Raw genomic sequence first — 19,341 nt, forward strand, 5'->3', positions numbered from 1 at the left:
TAATTGCACATACATGTGAATGAAGAAAATCCTTTGCCCGAAAAGTCGCCCGTTACACATGTATTGCTAAAGCACGGCCTTTGATGCAGCAGCAGCAGCAGGATTATTGCCAGAGGTCTGTTTCGGTCAACTTCCACGCGTCTGTCCGTGATTCGATTTAAAACGGCACTTGAGTGGCGGGGGTGGGGGGGCTGTTGGGGGTTAGTGGAGGGGGGGGGGCTAGTGGGGGTTAGTGACGGGGGGGGCTAGTGGGGGTTAATGGGGGGGGAGTGGGGTTAGTGACGGGGGGGGGCTATTGGGGGTTAGTGACGGGGGGGGGGCTAGTGGGGGATAGTGGGGGGGGGGTGCTAGTGGGGGTTAGGGACGGGGGGGGGCTAGTGGGGGTTTGTGGGGGGGGGGGCTAGTGGGGGTTAGTGGGGGGTGGGGCTAGTGGGAGTTAGTGGGGGGGGCTAGTGGGGGTTAGTGGGGGGGGGGCTAGTGGGGGTTTGTGGGGGGGGGGGCTAGTGGGGGTTTGTGGGGGGGGGGCTAGTGGAGGTTAGTGACGGGGGGGCTAGTGGGGGTTAGTGGGGGGGGGGGTAGTGGGGGGGGCTAGTGGGATTAGTGAAGGGGGCTAGTGGGGGTTAGTGGGGGGGGGGGGCTAGTGGGGGTTAGTGACGGGGGGGCTAGTGGGGGTTAGTGGGGATGGGGGCTAGTGGGATTAGTGAAGGGGGCTAGTGGGGGGAGCTAGTTGGAGGGGGGCTAATGAAGAGTTAGTGGGGAGAGGGCTAGTGGGATTTGTGGGGGGGGGCTAGTGGGGGTAGGTGTGGGGGAGGGGCTAGTGGGGTTTAGTGAGGGGGGGCTAGTGGGGTAATAGTGGGGGGGGGGGGCTAGTGGAGGGTTATTTTGGGGGGGGGGGTGGTAGTGGAGGGAGGCGTGGGGCTAAAATGTCGATTCCAGAATGTCCCCCACCCCGCAGGGTTCGTGGAGTCCGTGAGTCGTAAGCCCCGTGGGGTTACCGGCGTTAATTGGATGAGTTCCGAGCGCGTCCTCAGAATCCTCGAAAACATCAGCAAGTTTTATACTGAGTCAGCGGATTATTCTTTCACACGCACACACAAAACATCAAGAGCCAGCCCCCTCCCCCCACCACACACACACCGTGTCACCTTTGACAGGCTGTAGGGGCAAGTTCCTTGAGCGATGACCTGTTCGTGCACCGAACACGACAAAGAGACGCAAATACATAACGGGAAAACACTACACGCACACACGTGAACAACAACAAGTGGCGTTCGCCACTAAGTGGCGATGACACGTCACCACGGCTATCGTGCCAGGCTAGGTGCACCTTGAGGCCGCGTGAAGTGTCGAAGGCTCGCTGCTGGCAAGAGGTCACGGGACAAACCCAGGTGCCATGGGTTGACTGACTGAGATGACTTGCATATGCACCACCTGTGCTCAATACTGTACCAACTAGCCGTGTTTTTATCCGCCCGACGTTCCGCTCGTTGTTGTGAGCGTCGCTCCTATGCCTTCTGTTGTTGCTGGAGGGCGACTGCCTTCAACTGCCCCGTCGCAGCGTCCTTCACGAGCCATCCTCCACAGAGGCAAATCTTGACACCGCTGATCCCAGTCATCTTCTCGTACCACATTCCATCTCTTCTCTATCCCGTGCCGTGCCCGTTTAGCCCCCTATATCCGGCAGAACAAACGTTATTTGGGCATACGGTGGCTGGCCATGCGGCTACATGACCCAGCCAACGCAGCCTCGCCTGTCGGAGGCTCTCACTGATGGGACCATGTCCAGATCTTTCAAGGATCTGTGAGCTCCTCGCACGATCCAGCCTGGTGAAAGCCAGGATGGATCGTAGGCAGGCCGGCATGGATGTTTCTAATGCAGGTAAACATAATGTACATATATACACGGACATACTCAAACGCAGGCATATATGACTATCAACACACACACACAAAGACAAAGATGCCCCGTATAGCCTTAACAGACTGTTGAGGCAAGTGTTGTTAGCGATAATTTATGAACAAAACACACACGCAAGCACAAACACACACGTGCATGGACACAAGCACACAAAGTTTCCCCGTATAGCCTTAACAGAATGTTAGGGCAAGTGCTGTTAGCGAGCATCTTTCATTGGCCAACACGGTAATCGAGGGGATGGTGTGGCTAATCCCACGCCAGCCCCGCCTTTATCTCCCCAGTACTGATGTTTACACATCGCTACCAGGTACACGTGCGCACACGCGTGTTCACACGCGCGCACGCGTGTTCACACGCGCACTGGAACGCGGCCTCATCACACACACTCATCGCCCCCTACTGCGAAAACTTGGCAGGACCCTCCTGAGAAAAAGAGAAAAGTCGCTTAAACGGAGCCCGACTCCACCGGCTCAAGCGAGCGAAACAATACTCACAATTTCAACAACAGCCGTCATTCGCCACTAAGTGGCGGGTGACATCCCACGCGACGCTTGTGCCAGGCTAGGTGCACCTTGGCAATGTGGCTGCCGTTGCTGCTGACCGGAGGAGGTCACGGCGCAGACCCAGGCTGGTTGTTATGGGGTTGACTGACCGAGATGAGTGACATATGACGAGTCGCGGGACACACCATGTAAGACACACACACGCACACACACGTACGCGCTCACGCGTCTTCGGTTACACGTACCTGCAATGTTTGCACCAGAGGTAATATCCAGCCCAGTGGGTGGCGATGGGAATTCGCAAGAGGCGACTCCCCGAAGCGCGCAACGTTCAATACTCGAGGCGGAAATGAAAGCAAAACTGGGTCCTGCGTTCCTGCTGCTGCTGTTGTTGTTGCTGCTTCTGCTGCTGCTGCTACTGCAGCATCGGATGAGACCTCGTGTCTGTCCGTCTGTCTGCCTGTCTGCCACGTGTAGCGATACTTATCCCTCGACACTCCTCCACTCACGTCCCAGAAAGATGAAACATTGGACGCGATAGCGATGGGATCGTGATATGATGATGATGATGTTGTTGATGAAGACGCAGGGCGAATGAATGGGATGATGATGATGATGCTGATGGCTTGGGATGGTGAGGAGTTGGAGGTGAGAGATGGTATGACTGGGGGTGCGGAGTGGTGGCGATGATGGTGGTGATGATGACACGTGTGGAATGTGTCAAGGGACACGTTGCCGATTACTCGAATTAAATTAGTTATACATCCGAGTGTATAATTTGGTCCGATGCTAATGGGCTCGCTTCAGTTGAGCTGGCATGCGGAATATTCAAGATGACTCCAAAGACGACCGATTGTGCTAATGATGTCGGTAGCTAATATTCGTCAGCTATGATGAGCGTTACTGCTGCTACTGGGGATGATGATGATGATGATACTGTTGAGGATAATATTGGTGAAAATGCTGCTGCTGCTGCTGGTGTCGATAATGTTGGGGATGCTGCTGCTAATTCGTGATAGAGTTGCTGGTAGCGTCACAGCTGATGCTAATGGTCATGTCAAAGTGGCAATGCAATCGGTGATGCGTCTGCCGGCGATGCTGATGATGACACGTGTGATGATGTTGATGATGACCGCCGTCGCTGCTGCTGCCGCTGCTGATGATTCCGCTTCTGCTGACGAGCGTATACTTGCAGCGAGTCGCGAGCACGTGACCCCACCACGGAGTCCGCGTGCCGAGATCTGCAGACCCGAACGCTGCCACTGCTGAGTGAGAGAAGCAGCGACGACTACTTCGCCTTTACGTGCAGAGCCCTCGGGGGAGGGGAGGGGCTACTGGGGGAGGGGAGGGGCTACTGGGGGAGGGGAGGGGCTACTGGGGGAGGGGAGGGGCTACTGGGGGAGGGGAGGGGCTACTGGGGGAGGGGAGGCGGGTCCCGTGTCGCGCGCGTTGTGGGAGAAAGGGGGTACATTGGGGGGGCGGGGGTGGAATGGGGGGGGGTGGATGGCGGGGGATAGACGAAGGGAGGGGTTTATGGGGGGAGGGGGGTCAAGGGGTAGATGGGGGGGGCGGGGGGGGTAGATGGGGGGGCAGGGGGGGTAGATGGTGGGTAGATAGGGTGGGAGGGTTAGATGAGGGGGGTAGATGGGGGGTAGGTGGCAGGGGGTGGATATGGGGGAGTAGATGAGGCAAATGGTATATGGGAAAGGGGGGACAGTCGAAGAGGGAGGTGTTAGATAGGTAGGGGGGGTGGTGATGGTGATGATGATGATGAAAATGTGTGATGGGATGCGTGGGAGAAAGGGCGGTAATGGCTGAGTGGTGATGGTGGTGATGATCGTAGTCGTGATGATGATGGTGCTGGTGGTGATGGTGGCGCTGATGGTGACTGTGTGTTAAAGCGACATGGGCGCCCCAGCGTGACCTCGCGTCAAACGCGGAAAGCGTCAAGAAAGCAAAACGCTCCTCGGCAACTCACGGCAACAGTGCCGATGACGAGAGACGCGATCATACACATCTCACGCGGACACCGCGTGTACCCCTCCACACACGCGCTCAGGGGCACACGCGTGTGAACGGTCTGAAACACGTGGCTCCACACACACCACACACACGCGTGTACTCCACACAAACAACAACAACAACAACAACCGCCATTCGCCACTAAGTGGCGGCGACGTCACCACGACGCTTGTGCCAGGCCAGGTGCACCTTGAGGCTGCCACGTGAAGTGTCGAACGCCCGCCGGCAGGAGGTCACGGGGCAGACCCAGCAGGTGCCACGGGTCGACTGACCGAGATGACCGAGATGACTGGCTGATGCACCACCTGTGCCCCCTACTGTACCAACTTGCTGTGCTTTAGCCACCGGGCGCTCCGCTCGTTGTTGTGAGCGTCGCTCCTTCATATAAACCTCCAAAGACAAAAGTACACAGACAAATCTCCCCCATATAGCATTTAACAGACTGTTGGGGCAAGTGCTGTGAGCGAGCGCCGATTACATGCCACACGAACACCTTACACACTTAGACACAAAACACACAATCATGGGCATATTCACACATTCACATAAACCTCCAAAGGCAAAAATACAGACACACACCTCCACACAGATAGCCGCACGCAGAGACAAAGATCCCCCGTATAGCCTTAACTGTTGGGGCAAGTGCTGTGAGCGAGCACCTATGAAGGCACACGAGGGGGTGGTGTGGCCGGAAGCACGTCCCGGCCGCCTTTGTCTCTCCAGTGCTGATGATTACACATCGCACCAGGCACTCATTTGAGGCTGAGTCAAGCTGGGGGAAGCCCAGGACTGTGTTGAGGTATTCGTTGCCGACGTTGGCTGCAAGGGTGAATCTAACTCCACTGCTGAATGAATGCCTCCACACGCCTTACAAAGACATACACACATAGACGTCCGCCTCCACACACACACACATTCACACATCGACAATGCAATAAGGAATACACACTTAGACATACATATCAACAAAGACAGACATACATACACAGACAACACAACACACACTGAGATGTATTATTTTCTCTGGGTACAAATCGTGTTCCTCTTGACATTTCCGTGTTTGTTTTGTGGGTGAGTGTGCATGTGTGTGTGTGGGGAGCGGTGGCGCAGCGGTTTAGCATCACCAGTGATGATTATCCGAACTGGGCCTGGGCCTCCCATCGGGCGACTCAGCCTCAAATTAATTAATGGTGCGGTGTGTAAACATCGCCACTGGTAAGACAAAGTCGACCAACCGCCCCCCCCCCCCCCTCGTGTGCTGTGGCGGCCTTCATAGGTGCTACCCGCTAACAGAACTTGCCCCGAGAGTCTGTTAAGGCTATCTAGGGGGGGGGGATCTTTGTCTTTGTTGTGCGCGTGCGTGGAGCGGTGGCGCAGTGGTTCCCCCTCTGCGCTACGAACCAGGCGACCGGAGTTCAATTCCCGCTCACGGCCACCAACACCAATGACGATTAAATTTCGATTTAAAGCTTTCGTGACTGCAGGGATTCATCTTCTTGGTTCTTTCTGTAAAGTCACGTAGAAGGGAAATAATAAAACTATAAAAATAAAACATTTTTTATTATGTTTTCTTTTTATTAAAAAACATATTTTATTATGTTTTATTTTTATGTTTTTATTATTTCCCTTCTACGTGACTTTACCGAAAGAACCAAGAAGAACAGTGACGATCGTCTGAATTCTGCGTGAATGTTGTAAATGTTGTACAATAGAGAAAAACAATGAAGAGGCAGCGGAGAGAACGTCGTGAAAGTTGCACTGCAAGACGCCCCCCTGCAGAGTGCGAAACGCCGGCCGGAGGTGGTTAAAGATTGTGAAAGTGGCTCGAAACGATTCGGACAGGGGCCAAAAGCAGGCTTGCATCATCCGTTTTCCTTCGACAGCCGCCGAGTGAGTGCATGGCTCGAAGAGGAGGCTTGTACGCGATTTATGGGACGTGGCAGTTGGAGGCATTTACGTGAACTGCAAAATCGGGTGATTGGTTTAGAAACAAATGGTTTGCACAAGGAAGCATTGCGGTTATGAATTGGTATTGTGTCTGAGGGGGGTCAGTGTGGTGCATCTGCCAGTCCGGTTGGCATGGTTGAGCTACCTAGGGTGTGAAAAAAAAGTCCAGTTTTTCATTTCATTTTTACAGTTTCATGTATTAGGTATAGCCCTGTGAGCCATTCGGCTCATGAATCGGGTGCAACCGCAACAACAAAAAAACATGAACAAGAAAACATCTTAAAGTGACTGTGCGCAAACAGAGAAATCCAGGAAAAAACTGCAAAGTCTTCCAGAAGAAAAAGCACCGTACACCAACGCTGTGCAAAAATCCCAGTGGGATGCAAGTCAAACAACAACAACAACAACCACAAGACAACTTTGACCAAAGCCATCATTCTAACTCCGTACTACAATAAACAGACATGGTCAAACCAAAACACTTTTCGAAATCACCAAAATAAAGTCATAAAAGCAATGCAACAGTGATCATAGGAACTATGACCGAAATTTCACAATAAACGACATAAACAACATGTACCACCAAACCCTGCAGCCATAGCTGGTTGCATTAGTCACTTCACAACAGCAGGAGCATCCAACGTGCAGTCAGCCCATGGCACCTGCAAGGTCTGTTCCGTGACCTCCTGCCAGCGGGCCTTTGACACTCCACGGTTTATACAACTTCTATACGCCAACTGCTTCACTGCGGTCCCGAACTTCCCAGCGTGGTGAAGTATAGTAAAATAAACACCCCCAAAATCTAAAGCTGCGTTTGGGAGGCCCTCATCCAGCAGCTGATTACCACGACAAAAGCCATACACATCTAGACGTAATATGTGATGTCTAGATTTGAAGCTTTCGTGACTGCACGTAGGTAAAACATTAATGTATCATCAGCTGTCGTGGCTGTGACGGTTCCACCTGAAGACGGAAGCTTGTGTTGCCTCCGAAACGTCGTGATTTTTATTTTATTTTACTTTTATTAATTTTAATGTTTCACCTACGTGACTTTACCGAAAAAACCTAAGAATATTTGATGTGTATACACGTGTGTGTGTGTGTGTCATCGTAGTGCATCTGCCAGTCATCTCAGTCGTTCACCCCATGGCACTTGCAGGGTCTGCCCGTGACCTCCAGCGAGCCTTCGACACTTCACGCGATGGGCTGACACATGCGTCGTAGTGACGTTACCGTCACTCAGTGGTGAACGGCGGTTGTTGTTGTGGTTGGTGGTGGTGGTGTTTGGAGGCTGAGCGTTGTGGGGAGGCAATTTCAAGACGTGTAATTTTCGCGGGCTCAAAAATGACGTGATGTTTACTTCTATATTTACGTGTCTCTATCTTGCTCTCACATCGTTGTTTGTATTATTTGCTGTTGATGTAACTTGCTGACCCACCCCACCCTCCTGCGTAACTTCTCCTCCAGTCTGAATGAAGATTCTGGTCCTGAAGTGAACGGTATCAGTACTGTCAGGAGTTTGAAGGAGTGCGTTTTGTTCAAAATGCAACAGCAGCTACAGTATTTCCCTCGCTATCTGCTCGCGTTAGGTTCTTGAAAATCTGCTCCGATATGAAGACATAGCGAGCACTATATGTACATGTTTATATGGGATAGATGTGCTTAGGTTCCCGTGTCCGACTGAACACACGGGAGAAATTGAAAATATTTCATAACATTCATCCTGTAACTGTACACATAAATTACATGCACTGACTTAATCACATTGTACACTATGCAACGTAAGTAATAACACAAATAATACATCGACCCAAAAAACCCATCAATAAAGGCTGAACCTCCCCTTAAATCGATCTAACCAGCCCGCACTCGCTCGAATGGCCACGGTTCGACCACCAACACTTGCACTGTACTGGCAGCAATACGACCGCTCAGACGCGCAATAACATTGGGTCATAAAAAATAACTTCAACCTTTCTCGCCAATCACTGTCCCACTTCAATCGCACTTTGCTGTTCGACTCATTTTCCGCCCGCAAGCCCGAAGCTCTCTCCGTTTTGTTATAAGTTGTTATCGCGCACTGGAGATGCAACTTTGGCAGTCATCGGCGCACATGCCCCACTCACCTTGTCGTTTTTCATGATATATCTGACAGTGGACTCGTGTACCACGGCTGACCATCGAAAACAGACGGTCACTGCATCGAGCGTTTTCAGATGCGCTTCTGCGGCCAACTGGAACACGCTCTTCCGATATTCGGAAGCCCTTTTAAATCATTTAGATTTAAAACGCATTCCTTCAGAACTGCTTTTTGCGTTTGCGTTGTGGTCCTTCCCACGCACCTCCTGTGAGCATGGTTGGCTACATGCAGTAAGCTACATGCGGTAATCAACTGCGCTGATGTTAACTACCTCGCCTGGTGTACAGGAGGTCGCGAGTTCGATCCCGACCCCAACCCTGACGCCTGCTGCTGTATATTTGGAGTTTGCAAGTTCTCCACGTGATCGCGTGGATTTTTCTCCGGGTCCCCCGATTTTTCCCTCCACATTTCCAATCAACGACACTCGTTCAGAGTATTCGGCTGCTATAAATGTCCACGTGATGATAAGCCACGTCGTTGAGCTATCATTTGTGGCCAGGTCGCTTCTGAAAAATACCTCTGTAGCATCAGTGGGCCTTACCTGGCAAAATAGACCATAGTTTATAGGGTTTGTGTACACAGTAGTGTGATGGGAGGTGTGGGAGAAAGGGGGTAGATTTCAGGAGTTGGGTGTATATGGGGGGAGTAGATAAGGGGAAGGATATATGGTTGGGGGGGGGAGAGGTGAATGGGTAGGGGGGGGGAGTGATGATGGTGTTCCAAGACGTCTCGCCAGCGTGGAAGAGTAGGCCAAACTAGCCTCTCATTCGAGGGGACTCTCTAGATCTCCCGTGAGTGTTGAAGAGCCCATCCGACAATAGTGGCGTGGGCTAGCAATTGCAGGGCTTCGCCTTTATCGTTTACAATTGGCTGAAAAAAACAAAACCCAAATTTGCTCAATTTTAAAATCACGATCGTATTTACATTGTTCAACGAATAAAACCGTACATACCTATACGGTTATCTGAATCGGTCCTGGTGCGATGTGGAAACATCGCAACTCGGGAGACAAAGGCGGCCGGCCGCGGTGCCGTGCCAAGCATCTGAGCCGCGAATCGCTAACAGCACTTGCCCCATCAGTCTGGTAGAGGCTATAGGGGAATCTTTGTCGTTGTATTTGTAGATGTGTGTACATTACGCGTATGTGTGTGCATGCAAATTCGCCAGCAATGCGCCAAGTCTCGTCAGATCTCTGGATAATAATATGATGTTGTCAGGTTTATACAACTACGGACCACTACTTCCCAGCGTGGTGAAGTATGGTCAAATAAACCCCCCCAAATCTAAAGCTGCGTTTGGCAGGCCCTCATCCAGCAGCGGGTCACCACGACAAAAGCCATACACATCTCGACGTAACATGTGATGTGCATGTGTGTATACACGTGTGTGTGTGTCAACGTGGTGCATCTGCCAGCCATCTCAGGCGTTAAACCCATGGCACCTGCGTCTGTCCCGTGACCTCCTGCGAGCCTTCGACACTTCACGTGATGGCCTCGATGTGCACCTAGCCTGGCACAAGTGCCGTGGTGACCTCACCGCCACTTAGTAGCGAATACCGCCTATTGTTGTTGTTGCTGTCACTTCGAGTGCTCGCTAACAGCATTCGCCACGACAGTCTGTCAAAGGCTATACGGGGGATCTTTATCTCTGTCTCGAACAACTGCTTTCAGTTCCGCCTAAGCTGTTGATTCTGTTGAATCATTCATTAATGAGTAACGCTTGCGTGTGAGGGGGCATGTGTGCTCGATTCCCCCGCTCAGCGGCCCTGGGCCTCCCCTATGTCGACTCAGCCTCAAATGAGTACCTGGTTCGGTGTGTAAACATCGCCACTGGGGAGACAAAGGCGGACATGCGTGGTGCTGGCCATCCATCCCTTCGTGTTGCCGTGGCGGCCTTCATAAGGCGCTGCTCTCTAACAGCACTTGCCCCAACAGTCTGTTGAGGCTACACGGGGGATCTTTGTCTTTGGGGTCAGAGGGGGGTTGAAGCAATCAGCGATTATGCGGGTGTCTGTGTGGCGTTCGTAGTAATTGTAATGATGTCAGTGGGTATGGGTAAGGCGTTAGTGGCAATGCGTATAGTGATGGTGTTCGTGGGAGTGATTATGGTGTTAGTGGTAGTGATGATGATGGTGGTGGCGGTGGTAGTTGTTAGTCGTTACGGACGGTGATGGTTGCGGTGGCATTGTAGTTTCATGGTGATGCGAATGATGCGGTAATAATGGTGATGATGATGATAGTTCCTTGATAATACTGTAGTAAAAAAATAACTTCCACCCCGCGTGTCGCCTAACACAGGCTGCTGAGTTGTGGCCAGGGTTGAGAAAAACACAACAATTTTTTTAGTCTTGGCCAGTCGTAGCTAGTTTTGCACAGAACTTCAACATTATCAAAATCAATTGAGTGTCCTTGTTGGCACGCGTGTTCTGCTACTTACTGACAGCTGTATTTGGGAGAATTTTATATTTCTCTGATGTTCTTTTAGTCTCGTGCTGATCATTCGTCCTGTTTACCCAACATAACATTTACCACACGTGCAGTTAATCCTGTACACACCTTCTGTTGATAGCTTCGGTAATACATCTTTTGTACCAGATATACAATTTCTGTATTTTATGTACCATGCCAAATCTGTTTTTCCAAACATCGGGCTAGTTTATCAGTTACTCCCGCAATGTACGGTATTTTGATCGTTTTAATTACTTGGGCAGTGTCAATGCTCGTGATATTTTATTTGGTTTTGGCATTCAATGCCGTGTTGATTTTTGCACCATTGTAACCGTTCATTTGCAGCGCTTCTTTAACATGTTGAATTTCACTTCTCAGATTGTCACCATCTGACACTTTCTTAGCTCGATGAATGAGCGTCTTGATAAGAGCAGATTTCTGTACAGGGTGATGGTGTGACTATGCATTCAGATAGGCGTGAGTATGCGTTTTCTTTCAGTAAACACCGTGTGTTATTTTACCATTTCGACCCCGTCCGAGCAGAATATCCAGAAATTGTAGAGTTCTGTCAGCTTCCACTTCCATGGTGAACTGGATGGATGGGTTTTGCGAGTTGAGATGATTTAGAAATGCGTTCAGTGTATCTTTGCCGTGCGGCCAGACCACCAACGTGTCATGCACACATCTAAACCAAGAAGATGGTTTTAGTGTGCTTGAAGCTGTTTTGTTTCAAAATTTTTCCGTGTACAAATTCGTTATCACAGGAGACAAAGGAGAGCCCATTGCTGCTCCTTCCTTTTGTTTATAGAAGTCACCTTGCCACAAGAAGTGTTCTTTAGACAGTGTTTAGCTAATCTTGGGATATATTTGGCTAAACCTTTGTTCGTTACCAGAGTGTCGAGTAATCTAATTAACTCGTTGACCGGAACCCTCGTGAACAGAGACGTCACATCAAAACTTAAGAGAATATCATTAGGGTTAAGCTTAATATATTTGATTAAATTTAGAAGAGGTCCTACGGATTCAGGGCTGTATTTGTTTCGTTACGTATTGTGCGAATTTGTACGTGGTAGAGCCTATTGTACTGTGGGTCTTAATGGGACATCAGGTTTGTGAATTTTTGGTAGCCCATAAAGTCTTGGTGGTTTTGTTGCCCTTGGTTTGATCAGGTATTGCTCTTCTTTGGGAATTGATGGCTTGTCAATGATTGCCGTTGTTTTACGTTCCAAGGTGCCTTCATCGAGTGAAACTTTTATTTTATTTTGTTATCATAGTCCTCACGGGACATCACAACAGTTGATCGGCCCTTATCAGCAGCAATAATTGTATATCTTTATTTGCTCTCAATTCCCTTAAGGCTTTTGCTTCATTAAATTAATATTTAATTTTGGCAATTTGCTATTCTCATTAATTTTGGCAACCTCATGCCTAGTGATCTCAGCTTGATTATGGGAGAGATGTCCAACTGCTGATTACACTTCAACAATGATCTCATCGACAGGGATTGTACGTGGGGCAACAGCAAAGTTAAGACCTTTAGACAGGACTGGATAATTCAACGTTAGTCATGTTTATTTTTAGTTGAAAGTTGTTTGTTGTGTCAGTCTAGCAATTTGTTAATTTGGGTAGTGTTTTGTTAAGTACATTATCAGCTGATTGCTGTGTAATTGCGTCGATTATATTCCAGTGATCTGTAGAGACACTGTTACTCATTCTCACGTGCAAGGTCATTAGTGATTTAGAAGTGTGACTAAGTTCACTTCTATTATGCTCTATTCTATCTGTTAGCAACACTTCACTAGCTTCATGGAGAATTTGATTAGCTTTAAGTGACTTAATGTGTCTTCTTGGTTCTTTCGGTAAAGTCACGTAGAAGGGAAGTAATAAAATAATAAAAATAAAACATAATAAAATAATTCTCACGACCTTTCGGCCACAACGCAAGCAGCCGTCCTGAGGATCTTTTGAGGACGGCTGCTTGCGTTGTGGCCGAAACGTCGTGAGAATTATTTTATTATGTTTTATTTTTATTATTGTATTACTTCCCTTCTACGTGACTTTACCGAAAAAAACAAGAAGATGAATCCCTGCAGTCACGAAAGCTTTAAATCGAAATTTGACTTAATGTGGTGCGTTACTTTAACTGCTTGTGGTATTACCTTTGAATCTCTGCATCTTTTGAGGAATGCCAGTGAAGACAACAGCTTCACCCGCTTGCTGCGGTGTGTGAACATCCCCACTATGGATACAAAGGTGGCCGGGCGTAATGCTGACCACTCCACCCCCTTTCATTAAGCGCTCGCTAAATGTGCTTACCCCCAACAGTCTGTTAAAGGCGATATGGGGGAAACTCGTGTATCTGTTTTTGAATGCATATACAGAAGCGTACCTTGTATACTGGATATCTACACTTCACGTGTATAAGTTTACGTGCGTATACCCTAACCTACAAATCATTGCGTGGCTTGCCCCCCCCCCCCCCATATACCTGCAGAACCGCATTTCGCTCCAATTCTCAGGCGCACGCAACACGCTCCACGGGATTGTCGATGACTTGCACAGCCGAGGATGTATACAGTATTCTTAGGTTTTTTCGGTAAAGTCACGTAGGTAAAAAATGAAAATTAAATTTATTTAAAAAATTAAAAATTAAAATTAATTTTAAATTTAATTAATTTTACATTTTTTACCTACGTGAAATTTAAAAAAAAATTTTACCTACGTGATTTTACCGAAAAAATCTAAGAATATGAATCTTTGCAGTCACGAAAGCTTCAAATCTAGAGCCAAGGATGTGTTCATCCGACGTTGCTAGGGGGGGAGGGAATCAAAGCCATCTCGAGCACAGCCCCCCAAAAAAATCTGGAACACCCTCGCCAGAATCCGAATACTGCATTGATTCATACTGTTTGTTCTCTCTCTATGTATCTCTGTGATATCTGTCTGCTTATATGTCTGTCTATATGTCTCTGGTTTTGTGTTTTATCTCTCTCTAAAATTTAGCTATTCTCAGGAAGAACGTAATCAACCAGGTAGGGTGTTGACTGTTATGTTATCCGACTCCCTGTTGTATTACATTACATTTCTAAGTATACTAGATTTGTGTTTCTATTACATTTATACCTGATGACGATTGCTTGTGTTGCAATCGAGACGTCGTATGCTAGTATTTAATTTATTATTTTATCTTTATACGTCACTTTACCGAAAGAACCAAAGAGTAATGCCTGCAGTCACGAAAGCTCCAATTTAAGTTTGAATACGATGAGCTTTGAAGCTATTTTTTCCCAACAGATGTCCAGTAGGGAAGGGCGGGTCAGAACGTTAGATTCCAAGAACACAGGATGAGATGTTACTAGCCTTTGTGCAAGCACTTCCAAGAGTTCATGAACAGTGAGCCTGGTGAAATTTGGGGAGCGCATCGTCAGTAGTGAACCTTTGGTTCCTAGGGTGTTTCGGCCTTTCATACTATACACCCTCCCCAAAGGCGGCCAGCGACAGGGTGATCAATCCTACGCTTGCGTCCCATACAACAACAAACAGTACAAACATACCGTCAGAGTGCAACGTGTAGGGAAAATGTAAGCAAATCACGAAAACAATACAAAGCCAATAATAGTTTTTTTACCCTTCTATCTGGCAACAAAACTGACACCTTTTTTACAAGGAGTCATGTTTGCTTTGTTTTATGTTTGCATCTGGCCCAACCCATGTGAGACTAGGCTCTAAGGAAAGCTGTCTCGGGTGTGGACCAATCAACTTCAAGGACAGTGCATATATTATCAGAGTTATGTTTTTTGTTTGCATTATGGCTGCAGGTATTGTGGTCTATGCAAACATGACTCCTTGTTAAAAAAAAGGTGTCAGTTTTGTTGCCAGATAGAAGGGTAAAAAAACTATTATCATATTTTTTACTGGCAAATGAGGTTCCAATGCAATACAAAGCCAACTGAGCTATGAGCTTATTGCTCGCACGCGACCTGACCACGAGTGGTGATAGCTCGACAAAGTGGCTTATCATGTGGTCATTTACAGCAGGAGCCAAATCATGATCTCAATAATCCGAAACGCCCCGATCGCCTCTCAATTCCGTGATCTGTGGAACATGACACGCCTACTCAGACCTCCCATAACATCTGACTTTTAAAAGAAAATGAACAACTATTTATTTTGATTTGAAGCTTTCGTGACTGCACGAATCCATATACTCTTTGGTTCTTTCGGTAAAGTCACGTGGGTATAGAATAAAATAAAGCACGACGTTTCGGGCGCAACACAAGCGTCCATCATCAGGCGGGAGAGCTGCTTTCCCACGCTTGTGTTGCGCCCGAAACGTCGTGATTTATTGTATTTTCTACCCACGCGACTTTTACCGAAAGAACCAGAGAGGATGACTATTTATTTACTCGCAATCGACTTTGCTCAGTCGCTGTTCGCCGCTAAGGTCTTTCACGTGTCTCTGTTTTCATTTCGATGTCTCCGTATCGTCTGCACCGTCCATCCCCTTCTCGCTGTAATGTGCACCAGTGTGTACTTTATTGAGGGCGATATTGGCACGGTAAATAAGGATTGATTGATTGATTGCATTTGTATACGGGTTTTGTTATATGTCCATGTGTGCTTAGTGATATACAGTACTGTACTTAGATTTCCTTATCCTCTCGGTCATTGGGGGTCATTGGGGGGGGGGGATGGAAAGGTTGTTTGACCATACTTCACCTTGCTGGTCAATGCGGGTTGGTGAAGGGGCGTTGCCCAGAAACGGGTACAATCTCGATACCACTCGTAACTGATGTCAGCTGTGATCGGGAATCGAACTCAGGTGTGAGAACTATTGTAGTTAATCAACTATTCACAGCCGTGGTTGTAACGATGTACACACACTGTGTGTGTACATATGTGTGTGTATATATATATGCATTTAAAATCACACGTACGTGTAGTATGCATGGAGTGTACACAGCTAGTTTTGAGTACGTGCGTGTGTGTGTGTAGTCTACATTGTATGTATATGTGTAGTCTACATTGTATGTATATATGTAGCGGGGAGCGGTGGCGCAGTCGTTACCGCACTGCGCTATGAACCCGGCGACCAGATTTCGATTCCCGCTCACGGCCAACACATGAATAGCCGGGTCCCGGGTCTCCCCCTAGGGTAGACTCAACCCTAAACGAGTATCCGGTTGCGGTGTGTATATTTAATATATCGGCAGTGGGAGAAAGCGTTGCTACACCGCCTCCCCTCGTGTGCCGTGTTCGGCCTTCGTAGCAGAGGTCGCAACCGGGTACCCGATACCCGTACCCTACCCGATACCCGGCTACCCGTACCCTGGTGCGGCCGGGTACGGGTACGGGTAGACCGTGAGTCACTGGTGAGTCACCGTTTGTCGGGTAGGGTACGGGTACGGGTAGGATACGGCTACCTGTACCCGGCCGGGTACGGGTACCCATTTGCGACCCTGGTGCGGCCGGGTACGGGTAAGGAATCAAAACCCGCTTGCGACCTCTGCTTCGTAGGCGCGACTCGCTAACAGCACCTGCCCCCCCCCCCGACAGACTTGTCACGTACGGGGCATTTAAATTCACCGTGAGAATCTGTCGCGAGGCGTGTAATGGTGACAGCATGGAACATCGAAGGAGATCTAAATTTATTTTTAAAAATATTTACTCAACATCAAAGCGAAATGCAGCAATAAAAAAACCTGACCGCTTCGTTCCTCGAGATGTAAATGTATAAGCAGGTAAAGTGAAACTCCGTTTTATATCGTGCCATTCACACAAGGCCTCAACAGCGCTTCACAACACAATCCCAGTAACATAAACTCCTTAAAATTTAAACTAAGAGGGGAAAACAAGCCTACACTATTCCTACACCTATTTTCATTTTACTGGGTAAGACCCACTGGGCTATTCAGCTCTTTTTAAAAAGTAACCTAGCCACAAATGCGAGCTCGACGAAGTGGCTTATTACGTGGAAATTTTATAGCAGCCAAAAACTCGAAACGCACGTTGATTCTACGACATGTGGAGGGAAACACGGGAGGAGCCGGGGGAAAATCCACACGACCACGGGGAGAGAGGCACGCAAACTCCAAATGTAGCAGCAGGAGTCAGGCTCGGGATAGAACCCACGACCTCTTAATTCTAGATTTGAAGTTTTGGTGACTGCAAGTCCGGTAAAAGTCACGTAGGTAAAAAAAAAGAAAGAAAATAAAAATAAAAAAATATTTTTTTTTTCTTATCCACGACCTCTTGTAAACCAGGCCCAGGCATTTCAACGTCTCGCCACCGATACGCAAAGAGAAAATGAATGCGTCGAGTTTGTGTCTCTCCGTGTCGACAAGACGCCCGGAGCCTCCTTGCTCGACCTCGCCATCTTACGACATCCATCCACGCCGCGATCACGAACACCGCCGCCGTCGTAAGTCGGGGTTCTGTCCATCGCCTCGCTACGGAACGGAGGGGGTCCGTTGTTGCCACCACAGAACCGGTCGATGCCAAGGGTGGCACATGAGTCGAGTTTTTTACAATCGGGTTTAATTGTCTTTTTATATTAAACCCGATCATCTGAGATTGGGAGAAATCCGGTGTAATTGGGTTCTAATTGCAGAACCGCACTTCTCAACGACGGGCTTCATCCATTCCCCAAGCTAAGGAACTCACTGGCGCCCACGATTGTGGAGAAGCTCCTCGTGTTCATCACGACCAACCTGCCCGCCGCATTCTACGACTACCCCGTGTCCGACGGCCCCCCGAGTACGATAGCAGCACCGACAAGGAAGCAGCCTAAGCCTTGGATCAGATTTCGATTTAAAGCTTTCGTGACTGCAGGGATTCATCTTCTTGGTTTTTTCGGTAAAGTCACGTAGAAGGGAAGTAATAAAATAATAAAAATAAAACATAATAAAATGAAACAATTCTCACTATTTGTTTCATTTTATTATGTTTTATGTTTATTATTTTATTACTTCCCTTCTACGTGACTTTACCTTGGATCAGAGTTTCGTATCCATGAAACCAGGTTTTAATTCCCCGAAATCAGGTGTAATTGTATTAAAGAAAAAACCCCATGCCTGCCGCTGGAAAAATCGGGTTTTTTCCACCCATGGTCGATGATGATGATGATAATGAACATTCAACAACTTCGCACTCACGACACGTCTCAGAAAAGTCTGCGCGCTTTTGTGTTGGTCGGCCGGTGTCGGGAACAAACGCAGGATGCTCTTTTTGGCAATAAAATCGTTGTTCAAAAATTGCAAACACCAAATAGCGGCCTTTTGCGAGCCATCAAGTCTGCATTAACAGCACGTGCTTGTGGCAAAACATGCAAACAAAATGCTCCGATAATATACAGGAAAGCGTTGTCTTTTAAACTCATTGGCCTCCACCAGAGACTCTCTTCATTGTGGCCTCGTCTCACCAGAGTTAGACACAGAGAGCGCCCAAATGCGAACAGCAGATACACAATGTAGGTATCAGAGCACTTACAGATCGGGTCGAGCAGTTATATCTGTGGGACCTTTCATCGCAAGTATCTTTGTCTTGAAGAGACAAAAAGCGGCAGATGTGTAACTTTTATGAGCCATAACATGGTGTTGGACCAGATGACGCCAAAAGAAAAAAAAACAATTATCATATTTTTATACTGGCAAATGAGGTTCCAATGGTGTAAATGGTTTTATATCTTGTGGTGTGTTCAGTCTGGAGTTCATCCACAAACAATCGATTTGCGTTGCAGGGGGAAGGTATGTAATGTGTTCGATTGCTTGATTTTTTTTTCTGATGCCAACTATATTTGTTTAAGTGCTGTACTTGACTTGTAAATGAGGCCGTTGCCCTGATTTCTTTCGTGGTCACCTGAACAAACAATGTAAACTTGAAACTTGACTCGAACATGACCTGAACATAGATGTGTGTTTAGTTTGTTATCCATAAAGACATTCAACATGTAAACATACCAATGTTTATGGCTTTTTTTGCATGCACTCATAAAATGTGTTGTGTGTGCACGCGCGTGCATATATTAACACGTGATGTGTGCATTTGCGTGAGGACATTTGTAGAGTAATAGCGACGGCTGGTGGATAGCATCGGAAACTGTGGTGGACGGAGAGTTCTTTGGCTGTCTCGGTCAGCGCCATCATCGGTGTTACACGGTCAGGGTTGTGTTTGGGCTCGGCGAGACGACCAAGGAGAATGCAAGGACGAACCTGTGACGTGTGGAAGGTGTTGAATATAAAGACCGTGCCTCCTGGAAACCCTCGTCTCCGTATCACTGACACTACACATTTAGATTCGAATGTTAAGTTGAACGTGGTGAGAACTCATAACGCCAGGATATGAGGCTCATTTGCCAGGGTATCA

At 48.1% G+C, this 19,341-nt stretch overlaps 2 protein-coding genes across 2 annotated transcripts in view; one reads left to right on the forward strand and one right to left on the reverse strand.

Annotated features, from left to right (window-relative positions):
• LOC144726273 (uncharacterized) overlaps window positions 1-3,702 on the reverse strand; it is a 33,726-nt gene extending 30,024 nt beyond the window's left edge. Inside the window, exon 1 of the mRNA XM_078604828.1 lies at window positions 2,667-3,702. The gene's annotated coding sequence lies outside the window, so the exon portion shown is untranslated. The remainder of the gene's footprint in view (window positions 1-2,666) is intronic.
• Window positions 1-19,341, forward strand: part of LOC144726274 (uncharacterized) — a 62,968-nt gene that overhangs the window by 35,560 nt on the left and 8,067 nt on the right. The window lies entirely within an intron of this gene.

The sequence above is a fragment of the Lampetra planeri genome, chromosome 23 (assembly GCF_965212315.1).
Source record: "Lampetra planeri chromosome 23, kcLamPlan1.2.h2, whole genome shotgun sequence".
Taxonomy (NCBI): domain Eukaryota; kingdom Metazoa; phylum Chordata; class Hyperoartia; order Petromyzontiformes; family Petromyzontidae; genus Lampetra; species Lampetra planeri.